At 36.3% G+C, this 22,140-nt stretch overlaps 1 pseudogene; it reads right to left on the minus strand.

Moving 5' to 3' along the window:
• Positions 1 to 3,163: 3,163 nt before the first annotated feature.
• On the minus strand, positions 3,164 to 11,603 carry LOC101564412 (annotated as a pseudogene).
• Positions 11,604 to 22,140: the final 10,537 nt, after the last annotated feature.

Genomic DNA, 22,140 nt, shown 5'->3' on the forward strand with positions numbered 1-22,140 from the left:
TTGATAATCTTCTGAATTTCCACTGAGTCTGTGGTAATTACACCCTTTTCATTCCTTATTGCTTGTATTTGAATTTTTTCTGTCCTCTGTGTTATGAGGTTATCTAGTGGCTTATCAATTTTATTTAGTCTTTCAAACAACAACCTTTTTACTTTTTTAATTCTTTGAATTGCTTTCTTTGTCTCAATTGAATTAATTTCTGCTGTAATCTTTATGATTTCCTCGCGTCTTTGGGCTCTGGGTTTGGTTTTCTCTTCTTTTTCTAGTTGTTGAAGGTGCAGCATCAGCTTAGTTATTTTTTCCCGTTTTGTTTTCCTAATGTGTGAATTCACAGCTATGAATTTCCCTCTGAGAACTGCTTTCATCGTAGTCCATAAATTTTGATAAGTTGTGCTTGAATTTGCATTGAATTGTCGATATTGTTGAATTTTTTGTTTAATTTCATCTGTGACCCATTGGTTGCTGAGTAGGGTGTCATTTAATTTCCATGTATTGAAACATTTTTTCTGGTTTGTTTTGTCATTTATTTCCAGTTTCATTGCACTGTGGTCAGATAATGTGCATGGGATAATTTCTGTTTTCTTGCATATACTTAAGTATGACCTATGGATCAGTATGTGGTCTATTTTAGAAAATGAGCCATGTGCAGCTGAGAAAAATGTGTATTCAGCTGTATTTGGGTGGAACACTCTGTATATGTCCACCAAGTCTATTTGTTTCAAATTCTGTTTCAGTTCTGTTATTTATTTGCTAAGTTTTTGTCTGGTTGACCTATCTTTTGGTGATAAGGGTGTGTTAAGGTCTCCTGTTAAAATTGTGGTATTGGATATTAGATTTTTCATGTCCATTAAGATTTGCTTTATATAGTTGGGTTCTCCCGTGTTTGGTGTCTACATATTTATGAGTGTTACCTCTTCCTCTTGAATTTTTCCCCTAACTAGTATATAGTGGCCTTCTTTAGTTTGCTTGATCATTGTTGGTTTGAAGTTCAGACAGTCTGAGAATAGAATTGCTTCCCCTGCGTTTTTTCTGAGGTGCTGGGGCATGTAGTCTTGTGCTCCTTCCTTTGACTTTCAGCCTATGAATGTCTTTATGAGTTAAATGTGTTTCTTGTATACAGCATATTGTTGGATTTTGTTTCCTAATCCACTGTGCCAGTATATTTCTGTCAATTGGTGAATTTAGTCCATTTACATTCATGGTTAGAATTGAGATTTGTTGACTTGTGGTTGCCATGTTATTTTCCTGTTATCGTTTATTATTTACTATCGACTCTATTATTGCATGCATTTGAGCCGAGCTAGTGTCCTCTGCACTTGTTCTGGATGGGCACTGGGTTTCTTCCATATGTTTCTGCATTTGATTCTTTAGTGCAGATGTTATTAATTCAGGGATTTCTTCTTTTATTTCCAATCTGAGGTCCTCTATATCTTTCTGCAGCTGTTTCTTTATTTCAGAAGCCGTTGATTCATTGCTTTCAGCTGTGTGATTTCCAATTTGTTCTGTGTTAGTGTCCTCTGCACTTGTTATGGGTGGGCTTGGGTTCTGAGGTTGCATTTTGTTCCTTCTCGTCATTTTGTGGAGCACTGTTTTCTGACCTTTGTTGTATATCATTTCTGTGGTTATAACCTTCACACGTACTGAAGTTCAGGTTCAGCTCTACAATGTTTGGACTTATCCAGCTGTGTCTGGCTTGGGTCTGGCTGCTGTGCTCAGCTCCTTCCCACTGCTTCCCTTGAGGGTGAACCTCTTGTGCCCCTGTGGCAAGATGTTCTGCTCCTGGACTACCTGAGTGGATCTATCCTCTACACTCTCTGCTGTGTTTGCAGCTGCAGGATTATACCCCAGGCATGTATGCCAGGCCTGAGCTTTGCCTGGAAGGGGCAAAGTGAAGTAGGGGGAAGAGGAATCTCTCCCACTCACTCACCGGACCTGGGGTACAACTGGGTTTGCGGGTTCGCGGCACGGCAGAAATTCCTACTCAGCGCGCAGGATGCGGGAGGTGCTGCGGAGTGGTGGGGGGCGGCCCAAGGGTGTGGCAGAGGGTCCGGCCCACTCTATGCCTCGGCTGCGACTGGTCCCGCGGGTGCAACGTAGCAGGAAGCTCTCCCCTCTTCAGAAATTTAGTAAGTTAATCAACCTGATAATATTTCACATTTTGTTTCAGCAATGATATTAAGTTGACCTCACCAATCCCTGTCTCTGTACTAAAGTGATCTTTAAGTCAGGAATCGAATTATTTTTTTTCTTATTGTGTACATTAGTGTGCTTATTTTACCAGAACATTTTTATTTAAAAAATCAATTTATTCTATTATAAGCACTTACATTTAGTCATGGAGACTAACAGGCCCGCTTGTGAAACAGGTCACCTAAAATGGAGACCGTATCAAACTAGTGGTCATGATTAATAATAACTCCTTAAAAAAGCAACTCTTTTCAAGGATTAATTTAATATTAAAAACAAATACAAGGTATCAAATCTCTCTTCTCAACTTGACAGTCTACCTGAGGCACAACTGTCAGGTAAAAACATACTTCTTTACAACTTGGTGGTCCCAAGTTAAAACAACAAAAGCCATTTCACAGAAAGAAAGCAGTAACATGAGAACAGCTCAAGAAATACACTAACAAACTAATTATATGGAGAAGGAGGAACATGTAGTTTTGACTTAACTGAAGAAACCAGGAGAAGACTAGTCTACATAGGAAAATATGCATCCTGGAATGTCAGGTATCATTTAGAGTATGAATCTATGACTTGATTCTCCCTTAATTCCTGACATCCTGCAGTACTTATACTTCATGGCTAAGACATGTAACCTCACTTGGCTCTATTTCTTACTCACTCTAACCTCTACCAAAACAAATCCGAAAAACTTGGGGATATAGCTTAGAATGAAACATAACTACGCATTATATTCCCGTTTTTGTAGCTACCTTAGACTTGCGTTTGTTACTTGAAAATTCCTAAAGAAAATTTAAGTATACATTTGTGACTTTGCTGAATTAAGTACCCCAGAAAATATTTAGAAAATACCCACTCTGAGGGATAATAGCATTGTTGGTGTACCTATTATGGAGGAATAGCTGAACAAATCTGTATTTTTCAAAACCAGTGTTAAATGAATTTCAGGTTTGAGAGAAAAAAGGGGAGTCTATAATCATGAGTTCACACATATTGAAGATCCTTGTCCTTCTGGATCCACACTTCCTTCTGGTTCTTCATCATTATAAATGTTCTCAGCCATCTGCCACACTTGCATGATATCTTATGATACAGAACAAATCACCCAAGGCTCATTGGGATTCCAGGAAAAATCAGATATCTTAGCAGTATGTCTGCCATGAATAAACAAAAACTCAGGTGGGCCATCTTCTGAAACTTCTGCTGACTGCTCTTCTCCAATTTTACATAATCTCAGACATTCAGTCTTCGATCAGTGCCACTGGAAGCCAGAATAGTCTTATTGTGAGGTGACCACAGAACCTGGAATATTTTTTCCTTACATAATTCAAAGTAATACAACTTAAGTTTCAGATTTCTCAGATCCCACAAAGCAACAGTCTTGTCAGCTGATCCTGTGGCAAGAATGAATTCACTGTAAGGATTGAAAGAGAGGCCGTTCACTTCTGCTGTGTGAGCAACAACTGAATGGCTTGGTTTGAAAGTGTTATTTGGCCGAGTATCCCAAATCATAAGTTGTTGGTCATCAGCAACTAACCCAAACAGAGATTCATGGAGCAGATGCCAAGAAACATTTTTTACTACTGCTATATGCCCTGTAAAGATGGTCTTCACATCCACCACTTTTCCTTCCTTTGGAACACCACTGATGTCCCATAGGCAGATAGTATGGTCATCTGAAGCACTAAGTAAAGTGCCCACTAAGATTCAGATTCCAAAAAAGCCCATAGCCTTACTTCTTTTTTTTTTTTAACCTGGGATTGAACTCAGGCCCTTGCACTTTCCAAGGAAGTATTTATTCTACTGAGTCATCTCCCCGGCCCCTAGCCTTACTTCTGATGTCCACAGAGACACAAGTCTGAGTTGCACTCTCCAGAGGGGTCTGGTTTAGAAGGATGCTTTGCATAGACAAAAACAAGAACATCACTGGATGGAGTCTTTGTTGCAATGATGCAAGGGTTTTGGGGCATGTAACGGGCCCTGTTTACTTATCCTTCATGGTTGATCTTAATTTCTGTTTCACTTTTCCCACTAAGTGAGCCAACACCTCCAAATTCTCCTTTCTCATTGTTGTAGTGTGACTCATCAAACTGGGCATCATCATTAGCAAGCTGTACGCTGGCTATCACAAAGTGGTTTTGTTCATCTGATGTATGCATCCACAGGACAAGTTGATGAATGCTGAAATCCTTCCCTTAGGATCTAATTACATCTAGAAGCCACTGTGCTGTTAGGCTGGGCCACTCCAGAGCATGGGTCATCACCAAGTCATAAATAAATGGTGTATTCTTTTCCCATATCTTGTACTCCTCATTGATCACATGTTTTTCCACTGCACCGTCAAAGTCAGCTTCCTTGTCAGCTATGGTGGTAGGAATGCCTGAGGACCCTATGGCTGAATGATGCGGGAGGGGCCAGGAGGCAGCAGACCTATCAAAACTTTTTTCTTTCAAGTTTTTATACATTTTAATCAGAAAAAAGTTAAAATTGTAGGGAAACAGTTGCAAAACAGGTTAGTAGGACTGAAAACATAATATCATAGTGATATATGTGCTCCCATGTTCATAGCAACACATTGCTTTTGAGGCACCAGGGATTGAACTGAGGATTTTGCACTTGTCAGGCAAGTGCTTATTCTACAGAGCCATCTCCCTGGCCATATCAGTACAATTTGTGACAGCCAAGTCCTGGAAACAACCAAAATTCCCATTACCTAAGGAATGGATGAAATGGATGTGGTGCTTTCTTTTTGTTTTGTTTTGTTTTTAATTTTTTTGGGAAAAATTGCAATGAAATAGTTTCAAAAAAGGTAGGTAGGAGAGTTGCAACAATTAATACATTACATATTGTTGTCTTTGTAGTAGTCACTCATAGCACAAGATGCAGACATGATAACCTGTCCAAACACAATTAGTACAATTTCTCTTCTTATTGAATTAAGAAAAAGTTGCTATATGTCTATCCTATTTTGTATATACCGATACAAAATTACCCTTCATTTATATCTCCTTTTTTATTTAGTTTTGACAGAGATGGGTATTCCATTGCCATCCAAATGTTGTAGGTGAATAAATTCAGCAAAATATTCCAATAGAGTCAGGTAGTCCAGAAGAGTAGTGGGCTATCCACAGGATGAGCAAAGTCCAAATCTGTTGACTTGAGCTTTTCACAGCTCTGCATATTAACATGGCTTCATTTTTCATACCTCATTTCTACACTTTTCTGCTGGATGGTTAAGACCAATTAAAGCAAGACCTATGTATCCAGAAATGTAAATTTTGTATTTGACAAGGTCAGTAAAGTCCCTTCAGGACTTATCTCAAAACCCTGTACTGCACTTTATAGATCCTTTGTCGGTGGCAGATGTGTGAAAGAGTCACAGCAATTACTTGACCAATTTGTTCTCTGTGAAAGCCTGAGAGAACGGTGTTATCCATGTAACTCTCTTCAGGCACACAGTACATCATTGATCACATTCCTCTGTGGCCCAATAATCTCCTTGATCAGAAAATTTGGGACACAACTGAGTTAAATGATGGTACAGTATAGGTTTTTCCATGTCCTGTGTCCTCACTGAACTTGAAAAGCTAGGGCCAGAATGTTGGCCATTCTTGCAGCCCTTATTTTTCTCTAATTTTAGGTCTGCAATCTTAGGTTGTTAATCCTCCAGAAGAGCAGCTAATTATTACCCTATAACATATGCAATTGAGTTTAATCTCACTATCTGCCTGAATATCAAACATCTCAAGCATAAGATGGAACGTGTATTTCCCATCAAGTATTAATATGTTGATATTTAAGTCTCTACAGAATATGGGAAAAGAATTAAAAAGAAAACTTTAAAAAATGAATAAACATTTACATATTTTTACACAGAAATATAGAAATCTAACAATATACATCATTGTAGCAAGACAGTCGTGTGACTTTTTTTGTGTCTCTTTTTTTATTTTATTGTTCTTTAAAAAGAAAATAAGATTTACTTGAGATACGTCTGGGCATAGTTGGTATGTCATGAAAAGCAGTACGAATTTAGAAGACCAGAATAATAGGCATCCTAAGCATAACCCACTATTACACATTGCTATCTTCTGTACAGTTGCTCAGTTCACATATATCAGCATATATAAGTAGTCAGGGTGAGAATCTCACCAAGTAACTGCTAGATTTAACATCCTGCTGATAGTTCTCAGTACCCATCCTGTGTGGATAAATGTATGGCTTTGCCTCTGTCATGTTACCTAGCTTTTCTCCTTCAACACTTTTTGTTGTCTGATCCTCAAGTTCTCACTTTCCTTTTAATTGTGTTATACCTTTCTATTTGAATTTCGTCTTTTGAGTTCTTTCACTAGAGAGAATACAAGATCTTTACACATGTGGGTCTGGATTATTTCACTTATGAGTATATCTTTAAGTGGCATCCGATTAAATATGAAGACTTTGAGTATATTATCATTTATAGCTGAGTAATATGACATTGAATAAAAATATCACATCTTTTGCATCCATTTTTCAGGTGACAGGCATCTTGGTTGTTTACAAGATTTGGCTATAAAAAATTCTGTTGCTATAAACATAGGTACACATATATCACTATGATATGACGTTTTCAGATCCTTGGGGATAATTCTCAGTAGGGGGGATAGCTGGTTTGAATGGAATTTCCAGGAATAGTTTTTTAAGGAGTCTCCACACTGATTTCCATACTGGTTGCATCTGTCTACATTCACACTTGCAATGGAGAAAGGTTCCTTTTTCCCCATAGCCTCTTCAACATTTATGGTTACTTGATTTGTTTATGATAGCCATTCTTCATGGGGTGAGATGACCTTTCAGTGTTGTTTTAATTTTTATTTCATGCATGGCTAATGTTGTGGAACATTTTTTCATATATTTATTCAGTTCTTTAATTTCATTCTCTGAGAAGTGTATTTTAATCTTTGATGCCCATTTCTGGATTGGGTCTTTGGATTTTGGGGCGCTAAGATTTTTTAGTTCTTTTTAAATCCTAGAGAGCAGCCTTTTTTTCTGGGTAATTATTAGTTAGTATTCTTTCCAAATTTGTGGGTTGTCTTTTCAATTTGTTGGTAATTTCTTTTCACATACAGAAACTTCTCCATAAATGGATGTCATACTTGCTAATTTTTTCAAGATTTACCCTTGTGATTTGATTTTTGTTCATGAACACTGTGCCAACCTCTATGTCTTCAAGAGTTCCATCTACTTCTTTTCCAGGAGATTTAGTGTTTCTGTTTTAATGTTGAGATCTTTAATCCATTTTGACTTTAGTTTAGTGCATGGTGATATACCTGGGTCAAGTTTTAGTTTTTGACATGTAGAGAGCCAGTTTTTTCAGCACCATTTGTTAAAGAGGCTATCTTTCTTTTAGTGAGTATGTTTGGCACCTTGGTGAAAGATAAAGTGGCTGAGTGTGCTCATAGAGGCTTCAGCATCTTGTAACTTATTTCATTAATCCTCAGGTCCATTTTGTTGCAAATACCATGGTGATTTTATCACAGTAGCCTTGTAGTATAATTTCAAGTCAGGAATTGCAATGCCTCCTGTCTTCTCTATGTTGCCCAGGATTGCCTTTGTTATTCTAGGTCTTTTCTGGTTCCAAATAAATTTTAGGAACAATTTCTCTGGGTGTGTGGTGTATGTTGGCGGTACTTTGAAAGGGATTGCATTAAATCTGTACAGCAATTTTGGGAATATGGCCATCTTCACGATGTTGGTTCTTCCTATCCAGGAGCAGGGAATATCTTTCCATTTTCTGAAATCTTATATTATCATTTTTTTAGACTACTGTAATTTTCCTTGAAAAGATCTTTGACTTCTTTAGTGATATTTATTCAAAGGTATTTCATTTGCCTCGATGCAATTGTAAAAGGCGTTGTTTCTATAATTTCCCTTGCAGTGTGTTTATTTGGGTAGAGGAATGATATTGACTTTTGGGTATTGAGTTTTTATCCTGCTACGCTACTGAATTTGTGTATTAATTCTGGTATCTTCTTTGTTGAGCTTTTGGGTCTTTCAATCAAAGTATCATGTCATCTGTAAATAATGACAAATTGAATACTTCTTTACCTATTCTTATTCCTTTTAAATTCTCTCTCTTGTCTAATGGCTGTAACTAAATTTTCCAGAGTTATATTGAATAAGAGTGGTGATAGAGGACATCCTTGTCCTGTGCCAGATCTAAGAGTACAAGATTTCATATTTTCCCCTTTTAGAATTATGTTAGCCATTGGGTTTTCATAAATGGCTTTTATCAGATTGAAGTAGAGGCCATGTACTCCAATTTTCTGTAAGACTTTGAACATGAATGATTGTTGGACTTGTCAAAAGCCTTTCCTGCATCAGTTGAGATGATCATGTTGTTTTTAGTTTTTGCTCTATTTATATAATGTATTACACTTATAGATTTTTGAATATTGCGACATCCTTGCATCCCTGTGGTACATCTTACCTGGTCATGGTGTATGTTCTTCTTGATGTTTTGGTGTATTCTATTTGCTAGGATTTTATTGAGGACTTTTGCTTCTTGTTTATGCTGGAGATTGGCAAGTAGTTCTTTTTTAGTTGAGTCTTTCTCTGGTTTTGGTAGCAGTATAATACCTCCAGGAATGATTTTGGGAGAATTGCTTCCTTTTGAATTTCATGGAAGAGTTTGAGGAGTATAGGGATTACACCTTCTGTAAATTTCTTGTAGAATTCAGCTGTGAATCAATCCAGACCAGGACTTTTCTTTGTCTGTAGGTGTTTTTCTTACATCTCTTATTTCATTGGTTGTTATTGGACTATTGGGAATGAGTATATCTTGTTTATTCAGCTTTGGACGTTTTGTAACTTTTTAGGAATCTGTTCATTTCTTTTGTGTCTTGTATTCTGTGAGAATAAAGATTCTCAAATTAGATATTGATAATGTTCTGAATTTCCACTGCGTCTGTGGTGACTACACACTTTTAATTCCATATTTCTTTTTTTCTTTTTTTTACTTTTTTTTAAATTTTATTTATTTATTTATTTATTTATTTATTTGAGAGAGAGAGAGAGAGAGAGAGAGAGAGAGAGAGAGAGAGACCAGTTCAGCCCACCAGGGGGCAGGGCTGGCTGGCATGTGGTGCTGGGGGATTGAACCGCGGTCCCTGATGCTTTTGCTAAGCTTGTTCTAAGTAGGTGCCTTAGACCACTGAGCCATCTCTCCAGCCCTCCATATTTCTTTTATTGCAATTTTTTCTTTCCTCTTTTTATGAGGTTAGCTAGGGGCTTATCGATTTTATTTAATCTTTCAAAGAACCAGGATTTTCTTTCCGTAATTTTGAACTGCTTTCTTCATCTCAATTTAATTAATTTCTGCTCTAATTTTTATGATTTTACCCCATCTTTGTTCTCTGGGGATGGTTTGTTCTTCCTTTTCCAGCTGTTGGAGGAGCAGCATTAGGGAGTTTATTTGTTCTTGTTCTGTTTCCTATTGTGTGAGTTCACAGCTATAAATTTCCCTCTGAGAACTGCTTTCATCGCATTACACAAGTTCCGATAAGTTGTGGTTGAATTTTGATTTAATTGTATATATTGTTGAATTCATTGTTTACCTTCATCTGTGACCCATTGACTGCTGAGTAGGGTGTCATTTAATTTCTATGTATTTAAAGTTTTTTTCTGGTTTATTTTGTCATTTATTTCCAGTTTCATTGCACTGTAGTCAAATAATATGTACGGGACAATGTCTCTTTTCTTGCATATACTTAAGCATGACCTATGAACCAGTATGTGGTCTACTTTAGAAAAATATCCATATGCACCTAAGGAAAATGTATATTCAGCTGTGTTTGAGTGGAACACTCTGTATGTGTCCACTATGTCCATTTGTTTCATTATCTAGTTCAGTTCTGTTATTTCCTTGGTAATGTTTTCTTCTGGTTGACCTGTCTTTTTATGATAATGAGTGTAAATGTCTCCTGTTAAGACTGTGGTATTGGATGTTAGATATTTTATATCTATTACGATTTGTTTGGGGGCCGGGGAAATAGCTCAGTAGAATAAGCGCTTCCCTGGCAAGTGCAAGGGTCTGATTTCAATCCCCGGTTCTGAAAAAAAAAATTTGTTTTATTCAGTTGGGTGCTCCCATTTTGGAGTGTATATATTTATCACTGTTACCATGTCCATTTGAATTTTCCACCTAACCAGTATATAGTAGCCTTCTTTGTTTCCCTTGATCGTTCTTCAAATTGAGACTGTCTGAGAAAAGGATTTGTACCCCTGCTTTTTGTGAGGTCCTGGGGAGTGTAGTATTTTTTGCCATCCTTTGACTTTAACCCTATGAATGTATTTATTAGTTAAATGTGTTTCTTTTATACATCGTATTGTTGGATTTTGTTTCCTAAATCACTGTGCCAGTCTATTTGTCTTAATTGGTGAATTGAGTCCATTTACAATGATGGTCATAATTGACATGTATTGACTTACGATTGACATGTTTTTTACCTGCTGTTATTTACTCCTTTTTCACCTGTGAGTAATTGTTTGCCCTATTTAGTCGGCTGCTTCTGTTCTCATTCATGGTGTTCTGATCATTTGGTTCCTCTCTAGATCACCTTTCAGTAGCCTGTGTAGGTTTGGATTAGTCATCATGAAATTCTTGGGGCTGGTTAGATGGCTCAGTGGTCTAAATGACCTACTTAGAACAAGCTTAGCAAAGCACAGGGACCACGGTTCAATCCCCCAGCACCACATGCCAGCCCGCCCCGCACCCTGGTGGGCTGATCTGGCCACACACACACACACACACACACACACACATAAATAAATAAATAAAATTTAAAAAGATTAAAATAAAGATAAAAATTTTAAAAAAAGAAATTCTTTAGATGTTCTTTTTCGTGGAAGAATTTCATTTCTCCATCAAACTTGAAAGAGAGTTTTGCAGGGTATAGTATTCTGGGCTGGAATTTGTTTTCATAGAGGACTTGAAGTACTCTGCTCCATGCTCCTCTTGACTTCATGGTTTTGAAGAGAAGTTGGCCATAATTCTGATGGATTTTTCTTTCAATGTGATCTGCTTCTTTTGTCTAGTGGCTTTCAGCATATTATTCTCTTGCTGGATTTCTGAGATCTTGACTATTATATGTTTTGGTGAGTTTTTAACTGGGTTGAGGTTACTTGGCATTCTGTATGCTTTGGTAACCTCATTATCAGATTGATTACTCGTGTTTGGGAAGTTTTCTCCTATTACTTCTGCCCATATTTCTTTAATGTCATTTGTATTGGCTCCTTTTTTTTCTCATTTATACTTATTAGTTTCACATTGCTTATCTTTACATAGTGTTGCAAGTGATGAATTATTTTTCCCTGTGTCCTAGTTGTATTTAAGATATCTTTTCTTACCTTTCCATTAGCTGCAACTTCGTCTTCATGTTCTGAATCTCTGTCTTCACTTTCACTCAAATTATTTTTAAAGTTTGTGTTTGAGATTTTAAGTTCCACTATATCCCTTTGATTCTGCTTCATGCGATCTATTTCTTTTCTCTATTGCTCATTCAAGGAATCTGTCAATTTTCTAATCTCCTCTATTTATTTGATTAATGTCTTCTTTAGCAACACATCAATTCATTTACTGAAGAGTATTTTTCAGTGTGGGTTTCCATTATATGTTTCTGTATTTGATTCTTTTCTTCAGATGCTATGAATTCAGAGAATACTTTTTTTGTTTCAGAAGTTAATTCTGCTCTGAGCTCCTATTTACCTTTCTGCTGTGCTTATTTAATTTTGACACTATTTATTCATACATTTCAGCTGAGCTACTGTCCTCTGCACTTGTTTTGGGTGGGCATTGGGTTTCCTCCATGTTTCTGCATTTGGTTCTTTACTTCTGATGGTATTAATGCAGAGATTTCTTTTTCTCTTTCCACTCATAGTTCCTCTACACTTTTCTGCAGCTGTTTCTTTATTTCAGAAGCTCTTGATTCATTGATTTCAGCTGTGTGATTTCTAATTTATTTTGTGCTAGTGTCCTCTGCACTTGTTTTGGGTGGGCTTGGGGTCTGAGATGCATTTTGCTTCTTCTCCTTGCCATTTTGTATAGCACTGTCTTCTGACCTTTGTTGTAGATCTTTGGTGCAGTTATAACCTTCGCACCTACAGAAATTCAGGTGCAGATCTACAAAGTTTGAATTTATCCAGCTGTGCCTGGCTTGCTTCTGGCTGTTGTGCTAAGCTCCTTACTACTGCAACCTTTGGGAGTGAACCTATTCTGGTGCTCTGGCAACATGTTCTGCTCCAAGAGTAGCTGAGTGGTTCTGTTCCCTACTCTTTCTACAGGGACTGCAGTTGCAGAATTTCACCCTAGGCCTCTATGCCAGGCCTGAGATGAGTCTGAAGTGAACAAGGGGGAGTAGGGGAGAGGGGATGCTCTCCCACGGAATTGAAAATTATGGACTAGGACTGGATCTGTGGGTTCCAAGAATGCGGCAGAAGTTCTCACTCCCTCGGCGGTCGTGGGGTGGGGATGCGGAGAGTTGGGGGTCACATGGGTGGGGTAGGGGGTCTCACTCATGGATTTCTAATCATTTTTGTCCCTCTCTAGAACATCTTTCAGGAACCTTTGTAGGGTTGGCTTTGTCATCATGAATTCTTTAGCTGTTCTTTGTCACAGAAGCATTTCACTTCTCCATCAAACTTGAAAGAGAGTTTTGCACGTTATAGCAGTATGGGCTGAATTTTGTTTTCATAGAGGACTTGAAGTACTCTGTTCTGTGCTCTTCTTGCCTTCACCAGCTGCAACAGCCTCTTCCCGATCTGAAAATCTATCTTCACTTTCACTCAAACAGTTTTTCAAGCAAATGATTGAAATATTTAAGTTCCTCTATATCTCTTTGTCTTTGCTTCTTGTGATAGCTTTCTTTCTTGTATTGCTCATTCAAGATATCTGCCACTTTTCTAATCTCCTCTATTTTTTTAATCAGTGTGTTCTTCAGAAGATCTTAATTCTTTTGCTTTAGAGTTTATTTCTGATATGATTTCCTCTATATATTTCTGCATTTGATTCTTTACTTCATATGCTCTTAATTCAGAGATTTGTTTTTTTCACATCAAAGATTAATTCTGATCTTAATTCCTCTATACATTTCTGCTCTTGTTTCTTTATTTCAAACACTATGGACTCATAGATTTTCTTTTTTTTGTTTCAGAAATTTATTCTGATCTGAGGTCCTCTATACCTTTCTGCTGCTGTCTCTTTCTTTTAGGCGCTATTAATTCAGATATTTCAACTGTGCTATTGTCCTCTGCAGTTGTTCTGCATGATCTCCGGTCTTGAATTTGCATTTTTCTCCTTCTCTTTGTCATTTTGTACAGTACTGTCCAGTGATCTTTGGTGTGGAGCTTTGGTGCTGTTATAAACTTAGCACCTACAAAAATTCAGGTGCCAATATTTCAATTTTGAGTTTATCCAGTTGTGTCTGGCATGTGTCTGGATACTGTGCTCAGCTCCTTTCTGCTGCTGCCCTTGGAGGTTAACTTGTTATGCCTCTCTCATAAGATGCTCTCCTACTGGATCAGCTGAGTATATTTGACCCTAATCTTACTGCATAAACTTCAGCTGCAAAGTTTCACCCCAGGTCCAGCTGGCGCAGGAGAGTTCAGAAGGCCTCCCACACGCTTGCAGCCCTGGGGTTATGCGGATCTAGAGTGATGCCGAGAGCACAGCGGAAGTACTCACTCACAAGGTGTGCTTGGGTTAGCTCTGGAGGGGTGGAGGAGGTCTAGAGAGCACGGGAAAAGTGTCTGTCCCGCAGAGGGCCTGGGTTTGGTCCAGTGTGTACAAGAGTGCACAAAATCTTTTTTGGTTTTATAAGAAAGTGTCTACAGGTTTTTCAAGGTCTCACTACTAGACTGGACTCATAGTGATCACCCTGCTTACAGTCTCCCAAGAGCTGGGATTACAATTGTGCACCAACATGGCCAGTCTCAATTGCCATTTCAGCATGACCCGGGGGTGGGGCCAGCACTGCAGGCCCAGGATCGAACTCCCGGCACATGAACCTATTTGCACACACTTTAATTTTATGTAGTGTTTTTTATGCAATGGAATATTACTCAGCTATAAAGAAAAACACTTTTTTAATAAGCAGAATACAGGCTTGATGATAACTCAGTGTCTTTGCTTTCAGGTAGCTTGAAGTTGAAAATGTGGATTATACCAGTTTTTGGAAGTTGATAATTTTGGACCTTCAAAAACAACTAAGGCCATTACTCTAAAATGATTATGAGAAGGTGATGGCAAAGAAAAATGCAGGAAAAAAAACAGGTCATGCTTAATAAATATGTAGAGATTTAAAGCCTAAATTTTGGAAGTTGTATGTAATTGGAATTGTGCAGAGAAAATAAAGGTTACTGTGCAGGCAGAATTGAAAAGGGATGATTGTATTTTTGAATTTTGCAACCCATACTCTCATCACTCATTGACAAGAGTGTATATCCTTAGCATTCTAAGCTAAAAACTAGGTTTCTCCAGTAAGCTGTTCTTTCTTCCTTAACACATACTTTTATAATGTGTGAAATTCTAAAGTCTTACTTTTGTACAGTTAAACATATTTTAAATTGAGAAATACAACTATGCACATTTATAAGGTTCTAGTGTGATCTTTACATAATTCTGTTATGGTTCGGTACAAAGTTTCTCCTCCATAATCAAGTATGCTCAGAGATGTAATTTTCAGGATTTGAGTAGATCATGGGTGTCTACAATAATCAGTAGATTCCTCCATTGATGACGTCATAATTTGATGATATGGAAATGAAAACTCATGAGGTTGTGCTTAATTGAAAAGAGAAGGTCATGTGTGTGTGACTATGGAAATTGTATCTTCTCCTTGGCCCTTCCTCTTTGGCTCTTTCTCTATCTTTGTGGTTCCACCTGCCACGAAATGAGCAGCTTTCTTCTATGTAGAACATTTGTGCCTGCTTACAGGGCTAACATCAATGGAAACAGTTGGCAGTGGACTCAGATCTCTAAAACCAAAAAGCAAGGCAAACATTTTCTCAATCTCTCTCTCTCTCTCTTTCTCTCTCTCTCTCTCTCTCTCTCTCTCTCTCTCTCTCTCTCTCTTTCTCCAATTTTTTTTGCGGAACCAGGAATTGAACTCAGGCCCTTATGCTTGCCAGAGAAACGCTTATACCACTAAGCCATCATCTTGGCCCCTAAATCCTTTTTCTTTTAAGTTGTTCACACTAAGTATTTTTTTCACAGCAACCGAATGATGACCAATAAAATTGGTTAATTGATATTATCATTGACTGAAGCATTTATCACTTGTTTTTGAAATATTTAATGTTCTTTTTCACTATTTTTAAAATAGTAAATTAATTATTTTGAAGCATAGTTTAACCTATGAATTATGGAATATTGTAATTACTTCTCATGTGCAAATACCTTTCTGTACACATTAATAATCTTTTGTACATCCCCACCACTCACTTTTCTTTCCAGCTTAGGAACTTTAACTTTTGCAAATTAGGTGTGAACATATCTTTGTGTGCCTAATTCATTTAACATAATATCCTTCAGTGTTATCTAATTTACGTAAAGGACAGGATTTCATTCTTTTCACAGGTGAGTACTACCTTATTGTGTATATATGCCACATTTTAATTATCAATACATCTATTGATAGACATGTAAGATAAACCAATATTTGGCATTTTCAAGTAAGACAAGTAAACACTGTGGTACAGATATGCCTTTAACATGCCAACTTTCTTTACATATATTCAGCAGTAAATCTTGTTTTGTGCCAGATTATAACTTAATATCTTAAAGACCTCATTTTATATATAATATCCCTGAAAATAATTTATCAGTGGAAGGAATTGAGAAGAAGAGATATGTAAGGAGCAGACTTCTTAATTCAATCATTCTCTTAGCTGCAGTGCTGTTGAAAGTTACAGTTACTCTGTTAGCTGTGTTATGACTTCTGAAGGTGAGATTATGGAAGTCTATATATTTAAATGCACAAACTAGAAGATGCTAGGAATTCAAATGCATATCTTCCCGGTGTCAAAACTCTCCTTTTTCCTATTGATGCACTTTCCTTCCCTTACCTGTCTTTAGGTGAAAACGTTTATAATGCCTAATCTTTAAGAACTCAGATATTTTAGTGATAGTGTGTAAGCATTACAATTTAAATTTTTATTTCCTTCATTATAACTTTATTTCTGAGTGTAATTATAATATCTCCAGTGCTGCACCACTGCGCTTCCTCCCTGGCAGTCTAACCATAATGTGAGGTCTTTTATTATAACTGCATATATAAGGAATTTTATAGCATCTTTTAAATGTCACTTGCATTTGCTAATTTCTACATTTCCTTAAATTTGAAATTCTCATCTATGGAATAAATGAATTAAAGTAAAGACTGAGGAAGCTCTCAAGTGTAGCCAGATAACTAATGAAAGCCATGATGATAAGAGCAGATTTTGCTTGAGTCATTGTAACTCAACAAGTTCAGAATCAATACCAGTTTTTAATATTGTTTGTTCTTGAGGATGAAACACTTTTTTGTGTGGGACATTTCAAAATCTGAGTTACAGGGATTATGTCATGAGTTTAGAGTCTGGTAGCATCCTGGCCACCACAACTCCAATCGGTGAGGTTTGACATATGATAACATAATGTGGAAACCAGTGGTCTTTCCTCTTTACCTTGATGCCAGTTTGTTAGCGTAACTCTTATTTTTAACCTAAGGTGTGTGCTTGTGTGTGTGTGTGTGTGAGAGAGAGAGAGAGAGAGAAAGAGAAAGAGAAAGAGAAAGAGAAAGAGAAAGAGAAAGAGAAAGAGAAAGAGAAAGAGAAAGAGAAAGACTTTACATATATATTTTATGTTTGTGGCACTAGCGCTAGATTTTTCAGTTTATCAGTCTCAAAACAGATTTAAGGGGCTGGGGAGATATTTCAATGGAATAAGTGCTTTCTTGGCAAGTGCAAGATCTTGAATTCAGTCCATGGTAGCATAAAAAAGCAGATTTAACACTTTATAATTCATTTCACACTATTAATCTAGTATCTACTAGATATCAGTCATTACTCAAAGATTTAGAATATCTAACAGTGAACAAAGCAAAGAATACCAAAGATCAAATAATCCCTGGAACATAATATAAGTAAATTACTTTATGTTTTGACCTGATACTTATGAAGGTAACATATGTTAGATGATGTTAAGGTTTCCTAAAATTATATAGCTTAGTAAGACAGAAAAGGAGTGTAGGCTATAATTCTAAGGTTGCCCCATTCAGTCTCACTGAGAAAATGACTCAGAGAAGGAAAGAAAATTAGTTATGTAGATGTTATGGTTTAGATCTCAAATGTCCTCCCCCCATGTCTTATCTCATATGTTCATGGCTTGGGCTTTAGAAACGTAGTTGGAGAATGCTATGTGTTGGTAAGAGATCTGGCCTTGTGAAAAGAGGGGATCGTGAGGATGTAACGTAGTAGGATGTATCTTGGCCCCTTGAGTTCCTTTATTTTGGCTACTTATCAACATTGGCATGAGTAGCTCTCCTTCACTTTGTCTTTTCACTATTCTTGGTACCATTTGACCATGATATAAATCTGCTAAAATTGAACAAAAATAAACCTCTTCTTTAAACTGTACGTGTAATATATTTTGTCTTAGCAATGGTCAAGAGACTGATACAGTGGAAGAAGAACAGACCTGATAAACCCACAGCTAATTCAGAGATGCCAAAATAAAGAAGGACTTTTCATATTTAAGATAGAGTGTCTCAGAGTGGATAACCAGAATGCCAGCATAGTGCATACACAGAATATTAAACTGGGAATATGTTGAAAGAGAAGATTGCAGGACCCTGCTACAAGCCTACTAAGCAAATTTTTCTTAATGTACTCAGGTTTGAACACCACTGGTTTTGGCAGAGTTCATTTTGGCTAGAACAAAATGAAGGAAGAGGACAATAATAGGAAGCAAGATACTACTATTCAGAAGTCAGTGCCCTGTTAAGTACAGCCTTTAGTTTTTCTATGAATCTTAGATTTTATTCTCTAATGGATGAGTTTTGAATCACAGGGATCACTCTGAATGCTAGATTGGTGAAAAAAGATGGCAGGTGGTGGTGAGGATGAAACCAGGTAGACTTGTTTGGATCAAGGAATTTGGACGGCAGTTGGTGATGACATCTTGGATTGCATGACTGTAGCAATATAAGAAATGACTAACTATGAATGTGTTTTTGAAGTAGAAATGAGTTTACTATGGAGTTTGAGAAGAATAAAGTGATCAAAAGGGCTCAAAGGCATTGCCTGAGCATCCGGGAGAACGGAGTTGTCATTTCCAGGGTAGGGAAAGCTTGGAGTAGAGCAGCTTTGCAGGGAGGTTCAGAAGTTTAACTTTGCTAATGTTACTAAGTAGGAGATGTCTTCTAGAAGTCCAAGGGGAAGCACTGATAGAAAATATAAAAGACAAATATGAGAAGCTGAGTTGTTAATTTGGGAACTATCAGCATATTGTCAGTATTTAAAACTAGACATAAATTATGGAATGCTTAAAGCAATATGTTTTTGATATTTTTATGGTACTAAGAATGGGACATTTTCTTACCCACTAAAGTGAAGTAACCAGTGTTGTTGTTAACAGTGACAGTTTTGGCTATGTCAGGTCTGTCCCTTGAAGATTGTATCAGTATTAGGCCATAACAAATATAAATCACATAGTTAATCTTGTATGCCTAGGGAGCAGTCACATTATGTTTTATAAGATCATATTTTTCATCACCGCACAAATGTCTGGTTTTAACAATAGGGAGTAGAATCTCCAGAAATGACTGAGCCATGTTCAGAATACCCAACTGAACACTTATCTTCTTGATATTCTGCTCAGAATTTGATCCTGGTTCCATATTGCCATTTAACCACTTTGAGTCTTGCAAGAAATGCTTAATTTTGCAGTTCAAGTTGGCTACATTTACCATCATTTTCCATAAGGAATTACACATAATTAATGCAGTTAAACGTAGTTATATTTTCAGTAATCAAGATATATAGAAATATTTCTTAATTCTAGAATGCATGTCTTCTTTCTTTTTTAAGTAACTTCAGTAACTCACTGTCTTTTTTCCATTTTTTATTATTTTCTATATCTTCAAAGTTATTTCCTCATGTAATATTTGACATCCATATACAATTTACTTGGTGAAAAAAAAGTATATTTTCTCTGTTGTTCTGCAGCTTTCAGCTTCATGCTTTCTTTATCTCACTCATTGTCATTTATATGTTCTCATTTCTTCACCAAGCTATAAAGAAAAGTAAATAACCAATAAGGACCATAGTCTTTCAAAGCATTGATCTCCTAGCTTTCTGTAAAAGTTCCCTCAGAGAAAATACAGAATTTTACTTTTTTTGAGAGAATAACTACGTTTCAGCAGATAAAGTTTTCCAATGTAAACATGCATGAAGTACCGGCTTAGTTTCCTTGCCTGTATTTGATGGCTTTCTTTCTTTCTTTCTTTCTTTCTTTCTTTCTTTCTTTCTTTCTTTCTTTCTTCTTTCTTTCTTCTTTCTTTCATTCTTTCTTTATTGGGGGTGGTATCAGGGATCAAACTCAGGACCTTGTGCTTGCTAGGCAACCACTTATTCCACAGAGTTATCTTCCCAGACCTAATAGGTTACATTTTATAGAACTGGATACTGTTTTAAGCAGGAATTTTGAAATAAACACATTCAAATAGCAGTACAACTCTTTTTAAGAAGACTGAACCGAATAATTATATTTAATTAGAGATGATATATTTGTCATCAAATATGATTTATCTTCAAATATATATTTATTATTATATGTAACTGAAGAATTCACTAAAAGGATTTGCCTTAAAGAATGTTGGAGATACTGGTATTTTTAAAGCAAATATTAGGTTGATTTTCACGGTGTTTTTTTTTCTTCTCTTAGTTCTCTTTTAATTTAGGTGTCCATATATTTGCAGTCAAAAATGAAAATACAATGCAGCTGCTGGAGAGCAGCTATACAGTTTAGATTTTCAAAGGGCTGTCCCCCAAAATAGTTGTTAACTTAGGTAGAATATAAACTTAGACAAATTAACAGAAATAGGAGGAAAAAAAACTGTTATTATGGAAGACGTAACTGCAAACAAAGGATGATGAAGGAACTAGAACATAATTTACCTTACCATCTTACAAGCAATCAGGGGTACCTGATGGAAGATGAGAGGCTAATTGGTTTTTTTAATTGTTTAATAGATTGCAAATTGAAAATGAATTATTTACAAACATAACTGAATATAACAATAAAAACTGTCCAAAATAAAAATGAAGAAAGCATTTACAGATCAATCATAATAGTTCACTGTGTCAAAACCAAGAAACTTATATTCATATAATTAGAATTCTCAAAGTAGAAAGGAGTAGGCAATAACTATTTAAAAATTTAAAATTTCTGAATTTAATTCAACTTATAATACCACATTCCCAAGAAAAATGAACATTTTGCAAAGACATTTAAAGTGTGTAAAAAACTAGATTAAAGGACTGAAAGAAAAAAATCTGTCCTCTTTTAATTTTATATATAGCAAACATGCCTTTGAAAAATATAAGTAAGATTTTCTAGTTATACAAACTTCATATATTTTAATATCTCCAGAAGTAGCATATAGGAAATAACAAAGAGCATAATTCAAAAGGCAAGAGAAGTTGCAGTATGCTCCTGGATGAACAATAAAGAGCTCTCAATATGATAGTTACGCAGGACTATACAAAAATATATTCGATGAACCCTTATTTAAAGGTCATTGAAGATTTCTATGAAACAGTACCAATTTTATGTTGGGATACACACATATTTTTCCCCATATATGTGTGTGCATGTGTGTATAAAAGACAGGGAAGAAGTAATATAAAGTCAACAGCATATAGAAATATACTTTTTAAAGTTTCTAATACTAGGAGAAGATATCATACAACGTCTTTTAAATAAATTGTAAGTTAAAGATACAGTATAAATCTTAGAACAAAAATTAAGATTAAAAAATGTTCAGAAAATTAAATGTTTCAAAACAATTGAACTAAGAAAAAGTTTTCAGGATAGTGAAGAAGTACTAAGAGTAAAACATAAGATAAATACTTAAGTGGCAAGTAAATGACCAGCACTTCTAACAGTTTGAGGATAGGATATTGCACAAAGTTCTAGTGTGTTATGGACATGCATAATGACCGTGACAGTTACTGGTGGCTAGGCGTCACTTGTGGAACTGAGCTACAGCTATTTCTTTGAAATCCACCCTGTAGACTCAGGTGGAATTATGACCCATAGGGTGGAAGGGAAGTCCATTTGTAGAGAGTGCTGATGAAAACATTCTGCTGCTGAACACAAAAGAATAACTGAAAGACTATTATTATATGCCTCTTATTCTCCTCTGTTTAATTTTTGCCCTATTTGACAGGTTCTTTCCATTCTCATTCATGGGGCTGTGATCAATTTGCTCCCTCTGTGGAGCATCATTTAGTAGTCTGTGTAGGCTTGGCTTTGTCATCATGAAATTCTTTAGTTGTTCCTTGTCATGGAAATATTTCACTTCTCCATTATATTTGAAAGACAGTTTTGCTGTATAGATCAGTCTGGGTTGGAATTTGTTTTCTTGCAAGACTTGAAGTACTTTGCTCCATGCTCTTCTTGACTTGGTTTGTGAAGAATAATCTGCCGTTATTCTGATGGGTTCCTTTAAAAGTGAACTGTTTCTTTTCTTTAGCTGCTTTTAGTATACTGTTCCTATGCTGAATTTCTGGAATCTTGATTATTATGTGTCTGGGTGTGGTTTTCATTGGATTGATATTATTTGGAGTTCTATATGCTTCGGTTACAGGAATGTCAGATTGTTGCCCCATATTTGGGAAGTTTTCTGCTATTACTTCTGCCCCTATTCTTTTTAT

The sequence above is a fragment of the Octodon degus genome, unplaced genomic scaffold (assembly GCF_000260255.1).
Source record: "Octodon degus isolate 3935 unplaced genomic scaffold, OctDeg1.0 scaffold00211, whole genome shotgun sequence".
NCBI lineage: Eukaryota > Metazoa > Chordata > Mammalia > Rodentia > Octodontidae > Octodon > Octodon degus.